The following is a 22,767-nucleotide window of genomic DNA, read 5'->3' on the forward strand; positions in this document are numbered from 1 at the left end:
CATTTGCCAACGGTTCTGACGCACATTTCGTATATTTGTTGTCGAGGTCATTAAAATAGTTTTCGTGTGAAATAATTTAAGTTGGAGAGTTCCACGTAGTGCTCGGAGCCCCATTGTAATTGCTGGAGTTTTTGTGCAATCGATTTTTGCATGTGGAGATCAGGTTCAATGGCTGTATCTCAAAAAAGGTAAAATGAAGCGCTTTCTAAACGAGCATTCACCTTATCTCAACGAGTAGATTAGTACAGTAGATTGATACACTATGTCCTCAACATTTTTAAAACATGACAAGAATATTTTGTAGACACTTGTGGACAATCATAGGCGATTTAAAATACAAACCTATTTGTTTTTTTTTTTACTCAAGAATAGAAACTCAGGAAGTGGCATTTTGAGTAACATCAAGAACTGAATTTATTTTGGTGAGATTTACCAAAATGTGTAGCAAAGACCATATGGTCCTAAAACATAACAATTTCCTTGCTTAAAGGAGCAATAAGCCTCTGGTGGACCCGCTCTGTGGAGCATAAATTTAGTTCATTTGAAGAATGAAAAAAATATTGTTTGCTACAATGGCTAAAAATGGCTAACTGCTCCTTTAATATACAATATCAGAAAGCTTAGAAGCAGGACGTTTCTGATTATCCATGCTATTTTGTGTTTCAGAATGTACATAAAATTGTTGATAAATATACTCAAGTGGATAAGACTTTTTTTTAAACAGAAAAAGTCTATAAAATGCAAAAAATAAACAGCTGAAACCATAGTTTCAAGCCTGTCTATTAAAATATATTAAGACCCATAAAAAAATTATAATATCATGGAAAATATTAATTTCCATAATTCTATTCAAAAAGTTAAACTTTCATAGATTATAGATTCAGGGCTCACAATTTAAACAATTTCAAGTATTTGTTTATTTTTTACATAATTTGGGCTTCATAAAACCCAAGAAAACACAATTTCAAAAAATTAGAATAGGCCTACTGATTTTTGCAGTATTTTGTCAATTGTGATTTTTACACCGCAATCAAAATTTGTCCTCCGCTTTTAACCCATCTGTGCAGTTAGAACACACCATGGACGTAATTTTGTAATAACAAGTGGGGGGGACATGGATCGTCGCTATTTAAATATTTGGTTTTAACTGTAAAAACTGGGGGGGACTTTTGAAAAAGTTGGGGGGACATGTTCCCCCCATCCCCCCACCAAATTACGTCCGTGGAACACACACACAAACTAGTGATTACTAGGGGGCTGTGGATCACACCACTGTTGCCAACTCCTCAGTAAAGAAAGTCGCTATTGGTTGTTCTAAAAGTCGCTAGAAGTCGCTAAATGATGTCATCACCTAATTTGCATAATACATGTTTTTGAAGGAATAACATTGGGAGAGAAAAAAATGAGTAAAAAACACCCTAAATATGTTAAAACTACAAATGAACAACATCTGTTGCCTTTGAAATAGGCAGTCACTTCTCAAAAGAACTACATGACTTTAATGCTTTGTATAAATAATTTTTACGTAAATTACATAAATAGTTTTTTGCTTTGTTGTTAAATGTTAATATATGAGTAGCAGTTAGCAGGAACTAGTTGGCATAGAAATCAATCTTACAATACAGGCAGTATGCCCGTGTATTATCTCCAATACACGGCTTCAGCCAGCCTTTAAATTCAGGATTTGATTCCCACTCTTTCCTGTATTTTTGATGTAAGGATTCTAACTTAGCATACAGGTTTATTGTATCACTAGGGTCATGGAGCTAGGTTCGACTATAGGGAGAGAATTGGCAACGACCAGAATTTAAATGAGAAAGGTAAACAGTAATATTTATTGTAAACAACAAGAAGAAAGAAAAGCCAAGAATCACAGTAAAAAAATATATATAAAACTCTTAGTCAGCAGAATGTATGGTCAGTCAGTTACTCAATGTACAAGGTATAATATAAAGATATAATAAAGTTCAATGCTCAACTCAATGTTAAATCCCCCCCAAAAAAAATAGGAAGGAAAAAAAAAAAATCTTCATACGCACTTTGCATAATTCAAAGCACAAAAAAAAAGAATAAAAAAAAACAAGGCCTTTAAAATCACTACCCGGGTAGTATGAGTGATGTATATATGAATTCTTATCTGTCGTCCAAGGCTGATGTGAGTAGGGTGCATCCAGGTCACAGGTTGACACACACACACACACGCTGATCACGATCCTTGGGAAGGTCACTGGCTCGCCGTATCGCTCTCTCTCTCAATCGTGGCAGAAGATGCATCACAACAAAAAAAAAACCAATCTGCACATGGCAGTGTAAGACAGCCTCATTAATACCATGCAAGATTGTTTCACTTCATATCTTAAGTATTAACACTTAAGCTCAAATATTATTTCAAATATTGTTTCTCTATCTAATGTAAATCAAACACTTAAACAACTGTGCAATATAGTAACAGTTCAGTTGAATGACATTTATAACGCTAGTTAACACATGTGAGACATACATTCACAGTTAGACAATTACCATATCAACAGTAAGCCATTAACAACTCACTGTATGTGTACCATATTATATTACATTCAAAATGTCATCACGATGGCTTTAAGCATAAAACATTAACCCTATAGAGTAACCTCGTAGCTCAACATTGTTTGTATGCTGAGTCACTTCTACTTCGATGGATGGCACCAGGAAACCGCATGGTAAGAGCAAGTCACGGTGTAACGTCCTCTCGGGACCATCAGAGTTGACTGGGGCAACGACATAGACAGGAGAATCGTTGATACGCTTCAACACTTTATAAACGGTTTGGCTCCAACGATCCGCTATCTTGTGTTTTCCCTTCAATCCAACGTTCTTGACCAGGACACGGTCTCCTTCTTCTAGGACAGTTTCCCTTACTTTCATGTCATATCTTTCTTTGTTTTTTAGGGCAACGTTCTCACTGTGCTCAATTGCAATTTTGTAGCTCTCTTGCAGGTTTTCCTTGAGACGCTTCACATACTCCGTGTGAGTGACACTACTCTGGCCGGCTGGGTTAAGGCCAAATGCAACATCAATAGGTAGGCTTGGCTGTCTCCCAAACATTAGCTGGTAAGGAGAAAAGCTTGTTGTGTCATTTTTGGTACAATTGTACGCATGTACTAAAGGTTGAACATAGTCGCGCCACTTGACTTTGTTTTCCTCTTCAAGGGTACCCAGCATCTCCAAAAGTGTACGGTTAAACCGCTCAACTGGGTTACCGCGCGGATGGTAGGGAGTAGTTCTTGTCTTTTCAATCCCAAGGAAGAGGCAGAGGTCTTTGATTACTGCAGATTCAAAGTCGTGACCTTGGTCGCTATGGAGGCGTTCGGGCAGACCATAATGGACAAAAAAATGGTTCCACAGAGCCTTGGCTACTGTCTTGGCCTTTTGGTCAGTGGTTGGTACGGCAACAGCGTACTTAGTAAAATGGTCAGTGATGACAAGTATGTTCTTTGTTCCACTGACGTCAGGCTCCAAGGACAAGTAGTCCATGCAGACTAGTTCGAGTGGTCTGCTGGTCCGGATGTTCACTAGACGAGCCGTCTTCTCAGCTTTTGCTTTGCGACGAACGCATCTCTCACAAGTCTTCACCTTTGCATCAACATCCATGGTCATCCTCGGCCAATAGAAACACATGCGGACGAGGTCGACTGTCCTTTCAAATCCCATGTGTCCAACTAGATCATGGAGACTTCCAAGAGCAATTTCGCGGTACTTCTTGGGAAGGACCAGTTGGAACAAGGGTTCACTCTTATTCACTCTCTTACGATAAAGGACGGCATTGTCAATGACAAGTTGATCCTGAACTCATAGCATCAGTTGGACTTCTCTATCCTCTTTCTGCCTCACCCGGTATGAAAGCCGTTTTCCTGCACTGACAATTTCAATGACCCTGTTGATTGCCGGGTCAGCCCTTTGTTCAGCAGCCCATTCCAGCTGTGACATCCTGGGAAGGGTGCAAGACCCCGGAAGCAGATCAGAGTGGGTGAACCCAGGCGGGATAACGTTCGCATCCATGGCGAGGGACTCAACAATTACAGGTAAATGGTTACTCTCTTCCTCTGTATTGCAGGGCTTTTCTAGGTTATGCCTCTGGCAAACAGCTTTGACTGCTTCTTGAGGGAAGGTGGCGTCACTCTCCTCCCTCATGAACTTAGTCAGGAATTGCTGCACTCTGTTGTCTTCAGCCTCAGCACTGAAATCTGCCTGTTCACAGTCGTGGGGGCGTCTGGACAGACCGTCTGCATCCTGGTTTCTCTTGCCGGCCCGGTACTGGATGTTGAAGTTGAAATTGGACAGGGCGGCAAGCCACCGATGTCCGGCGGCATCTAGTTTGGCAGATGACAGTACATATGTCAAGGGGTTGTTGTCGGTAACAACAGTAAACTCTGCACCATAGAGGTAGTGTGACAACTTGTCGGTTACAGCCCACTTCAGAGCAAGGAACTCAAGCTTATGAGTGGGGTATCTTCGCTCGCATTTCGACAGTCCTCTACTGGCGTAGGCTATGACCTTCATCTGTCCATCTTGTTGTTGATAAAGAGCCGCCCCAAGACCATGACGGCTTGCATCAGTGTGTAATACGTAGGGTAAACTTGAATTGGCAAAGCCAAGGATTGGGGCAGTGGTCAGCTTCTCGATGAGGTTATTAAAGGCTTCCTCACACTTAGACGTCCACTTTTCAGCAAAAGGTGACTTGAGGTCAGCATTTGAGAAAGACTTAGTTTTGTTATTTTTCTTTACAGGGATATAGCCGGCAGTCAGATCGTTGAGGGGCTTTGCTATTTTTGAGAAGTCCTTGATGAACCTTCTGTAATAGCCAGTGAACCCGAGAAAAGACTTGAGCTCTCTGATATTGTTTGGTCTGGGCCAAGTTGTGAGTGCTGAAATCTTGTCGGGGTCAGTTTCAACTCCACTCTCAGAGACGACATGTCCCAAGTATTTCACGGATTTCCGGAAAAAATGACATTTCTCAGGTGACAACTTGAGCCCGAATTCTTTTAGATGGTGCAAGACTCTCATAAGCCGCTCTTCGTGCTGTTCAAGGGTTTCTGAGAAAACAATAAGTTCGTCTAAGAAAACAAGAACTTCCTTCAAGTTTAGGGAACTCATGCATTTCTCCATGACTCTCTGGAAGGTGCTCGGAGCATTGGTAACCCCCTGCGGCATCCTATTAAATTCCCAGAATCCCATGGGCGTGACGAAGGCGGTTTTGGGTTTATCGTCCTCCTCCATTTCCACCTGGTAGAAGCCCGACTTTAAATCCATTACAGAGAACCATTTGGATCCTGTTAGAGCTGCAAAGGTTTCCTCGATGTTCGGCAAGGCGTAAGCATCTTTGATTGTCTGCGAATTCAGTTTCCTGTAGTCAACGCATAATCGAATTTTACCACTCTTCTTCTTTACGATGACGACCGGTGATGCGAACGGATTTTCAGATTCTCTTATGATGTCGGCATCGTACAGCTCCTTCAGGTGGAGATGGACGGCCTCATAATCAGACGGGTGGATAGGCCTCACCCTCTGCTTGAAGGGTGTTGGATCAGAAAGACGGATTTTGTGCTTGACTGCTATTGTATGTCCGTAGTCAAGGTCATCTCTTGCGAAAACTTCAGGGATAGAATTCAGTTTTTCCTTGATCCTTTCTTTCCACTCTTCAGAGAGAGGTGAATCGCCAAGGTCCAAGGCAACAGGGCTCTCAGCAGCCACAGAGCATCCAGGCTCTGGGCACCCGGTTGGGCCTTCACCCTTCAGGGAAGTAAGTGGAGAAACAGACAGCGGAGCTGTGAGGTTTGCTAAGGTGTAATGTGCTGGCACTGTGACGTCATGTGTGGTTTCGTTCTTCAGCAAGACAGGAACTTTGAAAGATGTCTTCCTGGGGCTTGACATGACATAAGAGCAAAACGTCAGCCCACTTGGTAGTGAACGAGAGGGGAAGTCAACGAGCAAGGGGGCCTCAGGAAAACTACTGACGTTTCTTGTGTAGCCGTCTAGCACTGTTCGTTGACCTGGTGGGATGACTACAGTTTTCTTGTGCAGGAGCTTGACAACGCCCACTCTATCATTGTGTGCGGTCTTGCCCCTGTACAGACTGCGAAGGTGCCTGACGAGAACAGCATATGCACAGGTCTCTTGAACAGGTGCAATGGCTCTGTCATTGAAGCCTTCATATAAAAGGTCCAGAGCATTAGTGCCAATGAGGACAGAGATGACACTATAATCAGGGACAATGAGGGCCAAGGTGGATACGGTCTTGGGCCTACCAAAAAAGCTTCAGGGAATGTTATGTCAACCTCAATGTAACCTGTATAAGGCACACGCTGGCCTGCTGCTCCCTCCATGTCAATTATGTTGTCTAGGGGATTAACTGGATGAGAAGGTAAGTAGGTATCGTGAAAAGACTGGGAGATCGTGGTCACTTGTGAACCTGAATCAATTAGGCACTCATGCTGGATTCCTCCGATGGCGACACTAACCATGGACCTTGAGCCGACTAATCCAGTCATGAGCTCCTTTTCTGTGGGCGTAAGGGAGCAACATTGTGTTTTTCCCCTTTTCTCGGGACTAGTGTCTCTTTCAATGGCTTCAGGATGCCCCCCTCCAGAAGCCGCGCTCAGTTTAAATAAGGACCATACTTAGCCGCCCATTCGTCCTGCTTCACCTTCAATTCTTTGTACTTGAGGTCGACAGCAGCCTTGTTCAAAGGATTCTCACAAGCTTTGGCTATGTGGCCATCACCTCCACATCGAAAACAGAACCAGGCCTTGGGCCGGGGCCTGGGTGGAACCTGAGAAATTGCTTTGTGGATTTGAGCCTCTGCTTGGATTGTGGGTCGATTCAGGGCAGACTGGGGGACTGCAGGTTTCTTTTCTTTTCTACATTTCTTTGAGTCAAGCTGCATTTGCAGCGCAGCAACTTGTTTCCTGAGATTCTCAGTCTCCAGTACATAGGCTTGTAGTATATCGGCATTGTATTCAGAGACGCAGGCGGTGTTCACCACACTCTGAGTATTCATTAAGGTTTTGGTTTTGGATGGCCCCAAATGGCGGCTCATGCGCTCAAGCTTGGTTGCTCTCTTGTCTTCCTCAGTTCGTAATTGCAGCAGGAAGTCAGCAAAATCGAGGGACTTTTCACCTTTCAGCTCCAGCTGCAGGACGAGGTCATGGTCCCAGCAGCCACGCTTAAACTGCTTCATTAGGTGGCGGTTCACAGCAGACGCCTTGACTCCGCCTCTTTTCACAGCAGTGCTCAGCAGAGTTTGCAGCCTCTGCAGGTAGCTGGAAGCTTTTTCTCCAGGGTCTTGATTCGTATTGAGAAACTTGGCAAAAATCTCTTCGCCATCTTCAACAATACCATACGCAGACTCCAAAAGCCTAGTGTAGTCCCTAGGGTGGGCAGATGAACCTAGCTGCCTCACAACATCTGACGCTGGGGGAAGCAAGCTTTCCAGAATTTTCCTTCGCTGCACCTCGATGGAAGTTTGGTCATGGAACATCAGTTCCACATGAAGCAGCCATGTCTCAAAATCAGCTTCGCCTGGTGGTTTTGGCACTTTGCCTGAGAAGGAGCGCAACCACTTGGACTGGTTCTGGAATTGGGGGGTATTGTCCTTTATCACATGTTCAACGACGAAACGTCTCACCTCTGGCGGGTTCAGCATCGTTTCGTCCAGCTCCTCGAATGCAGGGGGCGCGTCGCTCTGCTTAGCCACAGCACAGGGTTTCTTCTTAGTCTGCTTAGGTGCCTCTAAGTAAGGCTCCGTAGGCGTGGGGGTCTTTCTACATCTGGCTATGAGGGGAATGAAGCTATGGACAGAGTCAGCATCGCTACTGTCATCTAGGTCGCTGGAGTCGCTAGAGTCATGAACTGTCAGCATGAGGGCTTCGACACTATGTACCATGTTACAGTGGTTTCGGTGACACTCTGTATGCTAGAATGTAAGTGGGGTTCGATGGAAGCTCTTGCAGCGTCAGATTCAAACTCAACGATGGCGGAACATTTACCATCTACTCCGCTTGGTAATCTCACTATTTGAGCTACTTTACCGTATTTCTTGAAAGTTTTAGTGATGTCTGCATCAGTATCAGTGTGATTAATACCGAATAGGGCCACGGAACACTCGTGTTTGACACCATACTTCTGCTCGAAATCCATGTCTCGAAATAATTGTTTTTCTTCAACGTAACGACCACTTAATGCGTGGAAAACACTAAAACAAATGTTGATTTAATGGTCGAGGTCGTGCTCAAAACTCTCCTGGCTGGCTCGCCACGAAAAGAGATGTAAGGATTCTAACTTAGCATACAGGTTTATTGTATCACTAGGGTCATGGAGCTAGGTTCGACTATAGGGAGAGAATTGGCAATGACCAGAATTTAAATGAGAAAGGTAAACAGTAATATTTATTGTAAACAACAAGAAGAAAGAAAAGCCAAGAATCACAGTAAAAAAAAATATATATAAAACTCTGTCAGTCAGCAGAACGTATGGTCAGTCAGTTACTCAATGTACAAGGTATAATATAAAGATATAATAAAGTTCAATGCTCAACTCAATGTTAAATCCCCCCCAAAAAAAATAGGAAGAAAAAAAAAAATCTTCATACGCACTGCGTAATTCAAAGCACAAAAAAAAGAATAAAAAAAAACAAGGCCTTTAAAATCACTACCCGGGTAGTATGTGAGTGATGTATATATGAATTCTTATCTGTCGTCCAAGGCTGATGTGAGTAGGGTGCATCCAGGTCACAGGTTGACACACACACACACACGCTGATCACGATCCTTGGGAAGGTCACTGGCTCGCCGTATCGCTCTCTCTCTCAATCGTGGCAGAATATGCATCACAACAAAAAAAAAACCAATCTGCACATGGCAGTGAAAGACAGCCTCATTAATACCATGCAAGATTGTTTCACTTCATATCTTAAGTATTAACACTTAAGCTCAAATATTATTTCAAATATTGTTTCTCTATCTAATGTAAATCAAACACTTAAACAACTGTGCAATATAGTAACAGTTCAGTTGAATGACATTTATAACGCTAGTTAACACATGTGAGACATACATTCACAGTTAGACAATTACCATATCAACAGTAAGCCATTAACAACTCACTATATGTGTACCATATTATATTACATTCAAAATGTCATCACGATGGCTTTAAGCATAAAACATTAACCCTATAGAGTAACCTCGTAGCTCAACATTGTTTGTACGCGCTCCTGTACCACATCACGGAAACGCGCACACGCAAGGTGCACGCGATCAGAATGGCGGTTTTTTTTCTTTCTGAGGTAACATGGCGGTTTTAAGACTACACTAAACGGCGGTTTTAAAACTACACTAAACGACGGTTTTAAAATAATAAAATTCCGTTTCAATATATCTCCGACTGGTTTTTTTTTTCTCTTTAACTCTACATATAACAAAATACAAAATTAGACCATCAGAATAGTTCGTTTTACCTCAAGAGTAGCAAGAAGCTAACCAATGTCTAATGCACTGACTCGCATTGTAAAACAGACACTCACCGGAGATTCAATGATTAAGACCAATTCAACCAAATACTTCTTCTTGGATAGGTTAAACAAAGGAAAAATTTGAAATTAAATGGTTAAATGTCAAAATGTTGTCAAATCTTTATATTTATACTACTTGTGGGAACTCAATTAACTACTAAAAAAAAGATGCCGTTCTCAAGTCTTCTTTCAAGTTGCGATGACGTAATTTATGCGCGGCACAGCACCATCTAGTGGACTGGGGCAAACACTATACCTACGACCAGTAACCCAGTACAATTTATGTGGGTTACATTGAGAATAGAGTTTAGAGTGAGACATGATGAGCAAGCTAGATGTTTAGCTTTCACAGAGCTGCACTGTGGATGAGTCGAGTGACCGGCTACGTGGTGAATGAGGTGAAGAATGACTGAGACTGTGTGAGTTAAATTCAGTGATTTCTTTTCGTGTCTCACATATTTACATCCCCCGTCGGCAGCAGCTTTGGGCATGCGCAGTTCATTTGCAGTGTGGACGTGGAGCGGTGAGGGTCTGCTCTGAGTGTGAGACTGCACTGAGTGTTGTGGGGCTCACGGCCCAGAGGACAGCAACTAAAGAGCGTGTTTGTTCAGAGTCGCCAAAAGTCTCCAATAACACCACAAAAAGTCGCTAGATTTGTCGCTAGTCGCTTTTTAGTACAAAAAGTCGCTAGAGGGTCTGAAAAGTCGCTAAATATAGTGACAAAGTCGCTAAGTTGGCAACACTGGATCACACGTGCCCAGAGCAGTAAGCACCCCTAGCCCGGTGCCCAGGGAGCAGTTGGGGATAGGTGCCTTGCTCAAGGGCACCTCAGTCATGGCCTCAGGTCTGGGAATCGAACCCACGACCCTCCGGTCACAAGACCAGTTCCCTACCACCAGGCCATGACTACTGTGGAGAAATCAGCCCAAACTACTTCAGTTTTGGCAGAAAAAAAAAGAAATTAGGATCACATCAAATCAAAATATGGTACTTTCAAAACGATACGTCAATCTTCAATACTTGGTTGGGAATCCCTTTGTTTTAATCACTGCCTCGATGCAGCGTGGCATTGAAGCAATCAGCCTGTGTCATTGCCTGGGAGCTATGGGGTAGAAGTATGCACTCCCGCGGTAAACCCATGGGTCCCGCGGGACTCGTCAGAATATCTTGCGGTGCGGGACAGAATTTAATTGTTATTGGCGGGAACGGGAGTTTAATTAGTCCAGGCGATACGGGAACAGGACCACATATACATGTAGAAAAATCCCGCAAATTAATAAATAGTCTAGAAAATTATAATAATAATAACAACACAAGGATTTCCATGCATAAGGAAAAGGACAAAAACAACTAATCATTCAGTAAGTAAGCAATAAACTAAAATATTGGCTAAGCAACTGATCACTGTCAGGAACAGCAATCACGCCCGTGACCGCCAGAGGGAGCCATCGCCGGAATACTAACCAGCACACCTGAATCCAATGAAACACTCAGCACACCCTACTTAAGGACTCTGTATACACACTCCATTGCGAAGTATTGCTTCCCCGTGTTGCATACCAAGCCGTATTTCTACATACTCTGTCTGATATTCCTGGTTTATTGATCCTTGCTCTGACCTCTTGATATTCTCCCATTTGCCTAGCCCTCCTGTACCTCTGCCTGCCACGATAGAACAGTTTTTGGTTTTTTGACACTCTGCCTGGTTTTTTTACTCTCCCTTTTCCCTTGCCCTTGTTGTGCTGCTGCCTGCTTTCCCTACGGGGTCTGCTTATTCTTTGTTTCTCATTAAAAGCTACGTATTTTCCACCTGCATATGAATCCCTCATTACCTGCGGGTACGCCACCATTACAATCACGTGAACATGAAGTGTGCGTCATTTTGTCATTTTGATACAGAAATGGCAGAGACTGTAGACGGTCAACCAGTTTCAGCTGTGGAAAATTAAAACAGGCGAATACACCACAAGTAAGCCAACTACAGGAAAGTCTGATGTATGGAAGTCCTAATCCATTGTAATTAATGGAGATGCAAGTCGTCTACCATTTGCTTGTTGTGATAGATGTCAGAAAGTGTTGCTGTACGTCACCTGACGGCATGTGTTTGGACTGTGGTAAGAAATGGGACAACGCGATCCATCACTATATTGCTGTTTTAATAAATACATAAGAAAATTTCAAGTACTAAATTTAATTAATTAAATTCATATTAGAACAAGCGATTTTTGGGTGGGAGCGGGACTAAAACAAGCAGGAGCGGGCGGGAGCCGGAATAAAACAAGCAATTTTTTGGTGGGAGCGGGACTAAAACAAGCAGGAGCGGGCGGGAGCGGGACTAAAGCAAGTAGGAGCGGGATTAAAAAAGCAGTCCCGCACAGACCTCTACTATGGGGGCCCAGATTTCCTTGATGCTTGCTGTTAGCTCTTCTTTGTTATTGGGTCTGGTGGCCCTCATTTTCCTCTTGAGACTACCCCATATGGCCCATTTCCACTAGGGCCTGCTTGGCGCGGTACGGTTCGATTCGCGACGGTTTGTGAGTGTTTCCATTAGTACCAGGTCCCAGTCTGCCGGTTCCTTCGGGTACTTTTTTCGTACCTACTCGCTCGAGGTTCTAACCATTCCGAAGCGGTACAGTTCTGTGACGTGGAGGAACAGCATGATACTGATTGGCCAGGGAGTGTCGTCACAGGTTGCGTCAGGAGAGCGACTCCTCCGCTATGCTATGGACTCCTCAGCCATTTTTAAAACCCAAGGAGCGAAGTCTGTTCCCTGGTCAAACGCCGAGGTACAAACCTTTCTGTTAATAATCAGCGATCAAAAAATCCAGGGCGAACTGGACGGGGCCACTAGAAATGTAAAGGTTTTTAGCGAGGTTTCTGCGCTAATGGCCACTCATGGCTACCAGCGGATCGTTCAGCAGTGCCGGTCGGTCCAAGCTAAAAAAGCTTAAAAGCGATTACCGGGCGGTGAAGGACCATAACGGACGCAGCGGAGCAAAACCGCAAAGACTGGAAATGGTACCAGCAAATGGATGCCATATACGGTCACCGGCCAGCCAGTAACGGAAGAGAAAACGTGCTGGACACGACAATGTCGGTGCTGGAGGCCACGGAGAATGGTGAGTGTATTGTGATTTCAGTTTTACTAGGCTCGTAAAAGATGTAATATGAACGTAATATGAACGCATCTATTGTAAACGCAGGAATTTAGAGCTGTGTTTGTAGTTAATGTTACCACCACAGTCACTACTGTACAATAGCTAGCTCTTAGCCTTGCTAGTTGCTAGTTAGCTGTAGCCATAAACAAAGCATGAGCAGCGATGACGTGCTACACATTTTGTGCAGTTACGCTATATTGTTGTTGCTTTCACGGGAATGCTTGTGTTTAATATTTGTTATTTTTTACGTTCAAGATTCCCCTTCCACTGACGAGGCGAGCGGAGTTGGCGGAAAATGTTTCCTTCAACCGGGCTTTCCTCGGGGTGCTTGGCAAACTTGTGAACACCATGCAAGACAGATTCCAGTAAAAGCACACAAAATGTTGCTTGTAGTACTATAAATATTTATTTCATATAAAGCTATACGTTATTTTTAGGTAATTTGCTTTTTGCACTTTTTTAACTATAACTATATTATTTACATATGTTGTACTTTAAATATCTATATTTCATAATAAAGTTTGATTTCATTTGATTGTATGACTGATGCTTTTTATGCAGGGTGTGTTCAGCCTGTTTGAGTAATACCAAATTATTATCAATAATTAGAGCAACCACATACAATAATGAAGATAAAGATAAATAAGATACAATAATGGTATGTGTTAAGGGGCATCGACCGGTGTTGTGGTCGCATACAAATGATGTCACGACACTACAACCCGCGCGCCAACAGCGACTCCACCCACATTGTGGTGGTCCACCATTGTAATGGAAACACAACGCGACCGAATCGATCCGTATCGAACCGTACCGCGCCAAGCAGGCCCTAGTGGAAATGCGCCAATAGATTCTCAATGGGGTTTACGGCCAGTGAGTTGGCTGGCCAGACAAGCACTGTGATGGCATGGGCATCAAACCAGGCTTTGGTGCTTCTGGCGGCTTGGACCTGCTGCAAGATGATATCTGCATCTCCATACAGATCCTCAGCAGAAGGAATCATGAAGTCCTCTAAAACATTCTGGTAGACTGGTGCAGTGACCTTGGATTAAAGAAAGCAGAGTTTACCAACCCCTGCACCAAATCATGACTGACTGTGGGTATTTTACACTGGACCTCAAGCAGTTTGGGTTCTGTTCCTTACAAATCTTACTCCAAACCCATGGACCTTGGTTCCTGAATTAAAGACACACTTTACTTTCATTGGAAAAGAGGACCAGCCCTTCTCCTTGGCCCAGCTGAGATGTATCCTACGTTGGCTCAGGTTCAGAAGTGGCTTGACCCGAGGAACCCCACAGTTGTAGCCCATTTCCCAGATGCGTCTGAATGTGAATTATTTTTGATAATCCTCTGAAGACCACAGTCATATCTTTTGCTAGTGCATCTTCTCCTGCCACATTTTGTCCTTCCACTAGACTTTCCATTGATATGCTTGGACACAGCACTTTGTGAATAGCCAGCCTCCTTAGCTATGAACTTTTGTGGCGTATCAGTGATGGTCTTCTGGCCAGTTGTTATGTCTGCAGTCTTCCCCATATTGAACCAAACTGAAGCAATTTAATGACACCTGGGGAAATATGTGCAGGTGCTTTGAGTTTAGTAGATGATTAGTGTGTCACACTGTTTAAAACATTCATGCCCTTCAAAATTTGGGCTGATTTCTCCACAGTATTCGAATTGTTTTGAAATCCTGTTTTAGTGGGTTGTATGAGCTGGGGGGTATTCCAGAAACCAGGTTAAGTGTCTAACTCCGGCTATGTTAACTCTGAGTTCACTAAAACCCGGACTTTTCTGTTCCAGAAAACGGGTTAAAACAAACTCGGTGTCAGTTTCTATAGCAACTTATGCTCTGAAGCTAACCTGCTTGCTGGCAGGTTAACTTGAACTTAAACCCGAGTTACAAACACATCGTCATGACATGTCCTTTCCTCCAGGATCCTGTGAATATTGAAGCTCAATTTATTCGCCGAGCTCTTCATCGGGAACATGTTATAAAACCCCGAAATAGACATAGGCCTACTATAATTTTCGGATGATTTTCTTAAATGAACGTTATCGTTTTTCAGCACAATCCATTACTTACATTAGTAACATTATTAAGTGTCACATTTCAAATATTACAGATTGCGGATCAGCCCTCATTTTTTTCTGGATTTTTATACATCGCTCTTCGTCTTTTTGCTAGTGGAAGTTTTCTTAGTGTAAGAGATGCGGAACCTGTCAGCAAAGTTACTGTATGTCCAAAAAGTATGTCTGGTTTTAAAATGACTAGTGCCCAGTTTTGTGGTGTTTCCTAGGCATAAATATATATTAGGGGTGGGACACGATCAAAAAAATTAATCGAATTAATCGGAAGCTTTGTAATTAATTAATCGAAATTAATCACATTATAATCGCATTTCAGTATTTAACATGAGAAATATTAATTCAAGTTTGAATGATGAATGAATCAATGAACATAATCATAAACTTCAACATCTTGTTTATTTTTCCACCAGTCTACTACATAGACCAATAGATGAGTACAGAAAACAGTTCAGAACACTGGAAATTCTGACCAAAAATGTTGTTTAATTTGGGAAGTTTTGCTCAGGATATTGGAAGAATTTAAGTAAATCAGAAGATGTTTTTTAACACCATTTTAGATGGTATATTTTTCTTTAATTTCCCAGGCCTCTGCCACAGGGATCTCCATAGTGCCTAGAAGTGGTCTTCTGCATGCTCAAAGCAAATGACTGGATCAGATCAGATTCATCATTTATAATATGAGCTGTCACACCAAGATAATTCTTGTTGCTAACAGAGGTCCAGTGATCCCCAGTCAGAGCCACATTTGTGGCGCTCTTCACAATAACCTGTTTTACTTCCCTTTCCTACAGCAGCTGGATTTTCTTCGACATTGTCCTTCTGGACGGCAGTTCGTAACTTGCATCAGTTGACGCAATGTGCAGCGCTTCTTGTAAGCCTTTATCTTCGACCACAGAGAGCGAACAACACTGCAAATAATATGACGCGTCATGTATAAACGCGTGCGGAGTCGCGCGCTACGGTCACTCGCGAAAGTTTAATCCAGTCTTAATGGTCCAATGAAGGTAATTTAAAAACCAGGGGTGAGTTTCCCAAAACGTTCTTAGCGCTAAGTACTTCTTAACCTCGTACGTAAGAACGAAGTTACGAAGTACTTAGCGCTAAGAACGTTTTGGGAAACTCACCCCAGGACATTTCCTCACCTAAAAAAACCCCGCGACGCCCGGGACAGGATGTGAAATGCGGACATGTCCCGGGAAATACGGACGTTTGCTCACCATATCGTACTAGGAATACATTTATCAGCTAAGTTATCATTACTGACCTGCGCGTTAGCCCCAAACTGTTTTGCGTTGAGGCGGTAACGAAGGGTGGAAGTGCTCCTGTGATAAGCGAACTCGTTCCTACATAAAGTGCAAATAACATTATTTTTGTTTGTACTTCCATCTGGAAGTTTCTTATATTTAAATTTCCCATCCACCAACGTAGCCTCTTCAGTCATCTGCATCATGCTCATCTTATTGTGCGTCCATATAATCTGTATGTCTGGAACTCGTGCACGGAGAAACATTCCACGGTGCAAAAGTGTCTCATGCGTTAAAATGCGTTAATATTTTTAGTGCGTTAATTTTCCTGTAATTAATTAATCGAAATTAACGCGTTAAAGTCCCACCACTAATATATATATATATATATATATATATATATATATATATATATATATATATATATATATATATATATAATCTGCTAAATAAAAAAAATATAATTTTCACTCATGCATGAACTCTGTTGGTAATTTTTTTGACATGCTGACTAGGGGTGGGTATCACCACTGATTTCCCATTTCGATTCCGATTCACAAGGTCCCGATTCAATTCGATTCGATCCGATTCAATATCGATTCTTGTAGGGACATTTCAGTTACAATAAAAAGTGTAGTTTGAATGTGAAATGTTGTAATGATACAAGGAACACTCAAACTTTATTCAAATGTATTAAGATATTAGTGTGTTTATACTGTGAACAACAGTTACATTCTTTTTTTAATATCAATTAATGCACACTCTTCCACATACAGTTGTGATCAAATTTATTCAACCCCCACTGAAATAAAGTGTTTTGGCCAGTTTGACATTGATTTTGATCATTTCAGTCATCTTATTTACAATTATATCAAAGAGGCACTTATAAATTAGACAAACATAACATAATATTTATGATGGAATAACCACAAATGTCTTTACTGTGCTCACATCATTATCAGTTTTATTCAACCCCCTAGTGACATTATTTTTTAGTACTTAGTACAACATCCTTTTCCAGTTATGACAGCTTTCAAGCGTGAAGCATAGCTTGACACAAGTGTCTTGCAGCGACCTATGGGTATCTTAGCCCATTCTTCATGGGCAAAAGCCTCCAGTTCAGTCACATTCTTAGGCTTGCGCACTGCAACTGCCTTCTTTAGGTCCCACCAGAGGTTCTCAATTGGATTTAAGTCTGGTGATTGCGATGGCCACTCTAGAATGTTCCAGCCTTTCATGTTCAACCATGCTCTAGTGGACTTGGATGTGTGCTTCGGATCATTGTCCTGTTGGAAGGTCCAACGTCTCCCAAGCCGCAGGTTTGTGACTGACTCCATCACATTTTCCTCCAAGATCTCCTGGTACTGAAGGGAATTCATGGTACCCTGCACACGTTGAAGCTTTCCTGTACCATTAGAAGCAAAACAGCCCCAAAGCATAATTGACCCCCCGCCATGCTTCACAGTAGGCAAGGTGTTCTTTTGTTCATAAGCCTGGTTCTTCCTTCTCCAAACATAGCGCTGGTCCATTGTCCCAAACAGTTCTAATTTAGTTTCATCTGACCACAGTACACTGTTCCAAAACCTTTGTGGCTTGTCCACATGACTTTTGGCATACTGCAGTCGACTTTTCTTGTTCTTTGGAGTCAGCAAGGGGGTGCGTCTGGGCGTTCTGGCATGGAGGTCTTCGTTATGCAGTGCGCGCCTTATTGTCTGAGCTGAAACTTCAGTGCCCACATCTGACAGGTCTTTTTTCAGTTCCTTAGCAGTCACGCGGGGATTTTTCTCCACATTACGCTTCAGGTAGCGCACAGCAGTCGCGGTCAGGATCTTCTTTCTGCCACGACCAGGTAACGTTTCCACTGTGCCCTTTAACTTGAACTTGCGAATGATACTTCCGATAGTGTCTCTTGGAATATTTAACAACTTCGCAATCTTTTTATATCCATTGCCATTCTTGTGAAGAGCAATAACCTCTTCTCTTGTCTTCTGGGACCATTCTCTTGCCTTCACCATGCTTGGAAACACACCAGTAGATGTCTAGAAGGAGCTGAGTATCACAGTCCTTTTAAATCTGCCTAATTGGTGCTTATCATGCTTGATTGCTGCTCGTTGACATCCACAGATGTTTTCAATACCTGATGGAAAACACTGGAATGAACCTCTGTTCTTAGGAGTGGTAGTCGTAAAGGGGTTGAATAATTGTGTCAATGAAGAAATCACAAAAAGGCCATTTAATACTTTATGACAAAAAAAATTGATGCTATCTTAGTTGCATTTAGTTCTTTAACAAGTCCTTGTAAGATTTCATTATGAACACAATTACAAATGTGCACTGAATTCCATAAAACCCTTCGCAGCATTGGGGGTTGAATAAATTTGATCACAACTGTAGCTCCTTTACCAGAAAAGGCATTGAAAGCGGTTTTGAACAGACTTTTAAAGTGCAAATTAAGTTGTTTTTTTTTACATGTAACAAAAACATTTATGAACATAGTTCTGAATATTGTAAACATTAAGGTCCAAAACTAAGATTTATTCATGACTGCTTTCTGACATCTTGGAGATTGTCAATTTTTTCTGCAAGAAAAGGAGCTGATCAACATGTTGAGGAGTGAGACAGCTCCTTTGTGCAGTAACACTATTGCCAGCTGTTGAGAAAACTTCACAGCTTTATACTTGACGCGTCACGTTCGCGCGCCGAAAACGACGTAATCGTGGTGACTCCGCTCGTGCACTGTCGCTTCGCGAGCTCGTGCACCTCTCGAATTTTGTAACTTCGCGCGCGCCGCACTTCAGCACAATGAACAAAGTCATGTTTGCAGGGTTCATACACCTTTAATCCTTTATAAGGTAAAGATACATTGATAATTCAATTTAATAAAAAATATACTATTAGTTTCATTAATAATCAAATGAAGGAAATGATAATGGGTTATTCCAGGATTTTGATACATTTCAGGGGTGGTAACTTCTGAAAATTTGATCTTCAATTTGATCATTTTAAATCATATATTTATAATCTACAGGTTATAAACTATCAAAAAGTTTGATTTGTCAATCTCAGATATGGAAGAAGTTTTTTCTTTATTAGATTGGTGTGCAGTAAATTGGTATGCAGTAACAGGGTTGCGACTAACAGGGTTGCAAATTTAGGCTAAATTGTGGTCTACCCCAGGAACAGATGCTCACTGTAAAATTTAGCTATGTATACAAGATCAAGGACAAATATGGTTATATAAGTATATAAAGTAAATTTTGACTCTACTCAATATTAGTCTTACAATATGAGGAACAGGGTTGCATTCACTGAGTGACACACACAACTTGGACAAACATATTTGGAAAAAAACCTTGAAAATTGTTAGAGCACTTACCATTTTTCTTGCCATGTGGGCAGGAAATGTCCTTGTGATGCAAATTCCTTTGTGCTAGTACACAAATATTTTTAACCCTTTCTCTGCCAGATAAAATTCCTTATGGTAACAGGGTTGCACGCATGTTGTGGGACACAACTTAATAGTGTAAAAACTGTGACATGCAATACAATGTAGACCAAATAAGTTGCTTTCATAAGTAAAGGAGATGCATTTCAACAATATACAAGAGGAAGTAATTTATTTAGAGCTTATTTTAATTGTTAAATTTGGCAAAGGAGTTGGTCACCCAATGTGTGGGACAAGAGAAAATGGCCATTTTTTGAGGTGGTTCAAAGGTATTCGGTCTTTTGAATAATATCTAAGGCGCTTATTTTTCCACCAAATTTTACAGTTTGTCTTATAACAAGTACAATGTTTTTTTAAAAATTGTCATTTAGATATTTTGGATATGTACATTTGAAATTTAAGTGGTGGGACAGGAAATGTACCAAAATCCTGGAATGACCCTAATATATGAAAGGTTTGACTTCACTCTCAGCCGACAATTAGCTTGATGCTAATGATATATTGGAAATCCCATAGGATTGCTAGCGGAAATTAGCATTATGATGGCGGTGCTAATTGGCTTTCTTAAACACCAAGTACACTCCATCCATCCAGCCATCCATCCATTCATTGTGCATGTAGCAGCTAAATAATTGGGAAAAAAATAGTTTGAATCTATTCTAGACAGAATATACCCAATAAAGGCAATGAGAGGATCAAACAAATACATGTGCTATACTTTATTTACAGATACACAACAAAAATTTAGCAGTAGCTATATAATATATTTACAGAGGATATTAGTAGCGGTAGTATTAGGCTTTCTGGGTGCACCACAGAGCTCACAGAGCTGCTGCCTCAGTCTTGCTCTGTGAATTAACATAATAAAGGGTGATGTTTGGTCCTGCTAATTGCTGGCAAGACAGAGGGGAAGGAGGGGTGATGTCCTGACGATTAGGATACAGAAATATCTGTATTTCTCTTTCTTTAATTCCCAGGAGAGTCTGGGACCCGACGGCGTTCAAGGCGATCATCGCGTGGTCGACGTGGCTGACAGTCCGGTGGAGCTGCGTCACCAGGCTTTTGTGACACAGCAGAGGGTGGACGGCATCGTTGCTCTCCAGGACAAACTGCCAGAGAGCGACAAAGGCAGTGCTGCCTGCCCGCCACGTCACAGACACCGACTGGTGAAGGGACGGTTCAAAAGCAGCCATTCGAATCGGATCGAATCGATTAAATCGGATGAAATTGAAATAAATCGATTCTTAATCTTCAGAATCGGAATCGGATCGATTCTTGGAATTTGAATCGATACCCAGCCCTAGAAGGGACGGTTCAAAAGCAGCCATTCGTAGACCTCTGTTGTCGCTGGGACACAGAGTCTGAAGCGGTAGGCGAACCTTCAGTAATCCAGTAGCGTCAGGATTTTCTAGGTTGGCTTGTAGCCGTGTCACTGATTTCTGTCTGTGTCTGCCTGCAGCTGCTTCCTCGGACAGGGCAGCGGGGCCTGCTCAGTGGCCCAGCGTCAGCCGCCTCGTCGAGGCCATTTGCCCGGCACTTTGCTGAGAACCCCTCTCTCCCGCGCTGAGCAAGCTCCCGGAGCGTCCTACGCAAGCCCATCAAGTCTATGACTTCAACATCAAGGCGGACGCTTCCAACGGAGAAGAGAAGAAAGGTGGAGAAAGCTCCTGCCACAAGGTCATCCAGTCATGTCTATCTCATTGGGCAGCCCAGCTCCAGCATCAGTGGCTGTCAACTTCCTACTTCCTAAAATCGCCAGGTGTTCCAGTATTTCCTGCATTTGAGAAATAAGAATCCCAACAGTGACAATAGGTCTCTAGCCCATGATACACTGGATGTTGTTTTGCCATTCTGGAGTATGGCAAGGATTAAAACACTAGACCAAATGCAGTCAATCACTTCATGATCCTCCATGAGAAATACAGGAAAATAGTCAAAAACAAGAGAAGAGACAACACAACAGAGGAAGAGAAAGGAACTGCAACGAGTGATTGCATTTGGTCTAGTAAGTGTTTTAAAAAGTGGAATTCAAGCACTTCGATTATTTTTTTGGCACGGGGAGAACTTGTAGATAGATCGCAAATGCCTTCTCTAGTGGAGTTTGTTTGGGTTCTGGCGTTTTTTGAATATCAGGATGGCGTTAAATGATTTCTCAGATTTGTGGTATTCCCACAATATTTCACCTCCATGTTGCACAGTTTACACACGGCTGTGCTTTTATCCAACTCTTCCCTACCATCATGGTTTCTGAATCCAAAATGTAACCATACATCTGCCTTCAGGTTCTTGGGCATTTTTACTCTTGCTGCAGCCATGCTTAACTGATGGCCCCAGCCAAGTGGCGGTGCTCGAGAAAAAAAGGATGGTCTCGCGAGATAAAACGTGAGACGTTAAAATGGTACGCATATGCGGGGAAAATTGGCTAATTCTAAAGATCAATCTCAGGTTTCATAAATCGATATCAAATCATTCAAATGAAGATCGATTTTTTAAACACACCCCTAATGCTGACTGCCTTTCTCTAGCAGCTGCCGCAGTATTACCTTTACGCTTAATAATATCAAAATATTCTGCATATGCAGTCATTAATACTTCAAGCTACAGTGGTGTGAAATACGATGCTCAGCTGATTTTTTGCATTTAAGTCCACAATAAATGTTATTTATCTGCGTTCCAATAACAATGCCTTTATAGTTAAGCGTGAAGGCACTTCTGTCTGGGTAAACCTACTCAAGTTGACTTGAGCAACCCTGATTACTTTAACTCCGATCAGCCATTTTGGAACCGAAAACTCTGAGTATGTCAGATCGGGTTAAGACAACTCAAAGTTCAGCGTTAAGTTTAGAGTTAGTTAAACCCACTTTCAGAAATACCCCCCTGGATGCCCAAATTATGTAAAAATATACAAATAAATTGTTTAAATTGTGGGCCCTGAATCTATAATCTATGAAAGTTTAACTTTTTGAATGGAATTATGGAAATTAATCAACTTTTCCCTGATATTCTCATTTTTTTGGAATAGGTCTATATGTTAGTAGTTTGCAAAAAGCATTATGCATTATGAACACCTATCATTCAAGTCCTTGGAGGAAGAATTTAAGGTAACATGAGTAAGAGAAGTGGTACAATACAGGGGCCCAAGTGAGCCAAAGGAGGTTGGAGCAGGGATTCAATGAGAATGGGCAGGAATTCACACTTGAATCCCTGGAGGCAGGGTATCTGCACATTTTTTTTATCTCAAATTCAATGACTTTTAAGACCTTTTTAATACCTCTCACAAGAAAA

At 42.0% G+C, this 22,767-nt stretch overlaps 1 long non-coding RNA gene across 2 annotated transcripts; it reads left to right on the top strand.

Annotated features, from left to right (window-relative positions):
- Positions 1 to 23: 23 nt before the first annotated feature.
- Positions 24 to 22,759, top strand: LOC143515104 (uncharacterized). Of its 2 annotated transcripts, none has more exons than XR_013131039.1 (3): positions 24 to 188; positions 20,460 to 20,851; positions 20,942 to 22,759. It is a non-coding gene; the product is annotated as an uncharacterized LOC143515104 (long non-coding RNA). The 2 variants fall into 2 exon arrangements; XR_013131038.1 differs by lacking the exon at positions 24 to 188 and adding an exon at positions 409 to 9,966.
- The last annotated feature ends 8 nt before the right edge of the window (positions 22,760 to 22,767 follow it).

This window comes from Brachyhypopomus gauderio, chromosome 1, assembly GCF_052324685.1.
Source record: "Brachyhypopomus gauderio isolate BG-103 chromosome 1, BGAUD_0.2, whole genome shotgun sequence".
NCBI lineage: Eukaryota > Metazoa > Chordata > Actinopteri > Gymnotiformes > Hypopomidae > Brachyhypopomus > Brachyhypopomus gauderio.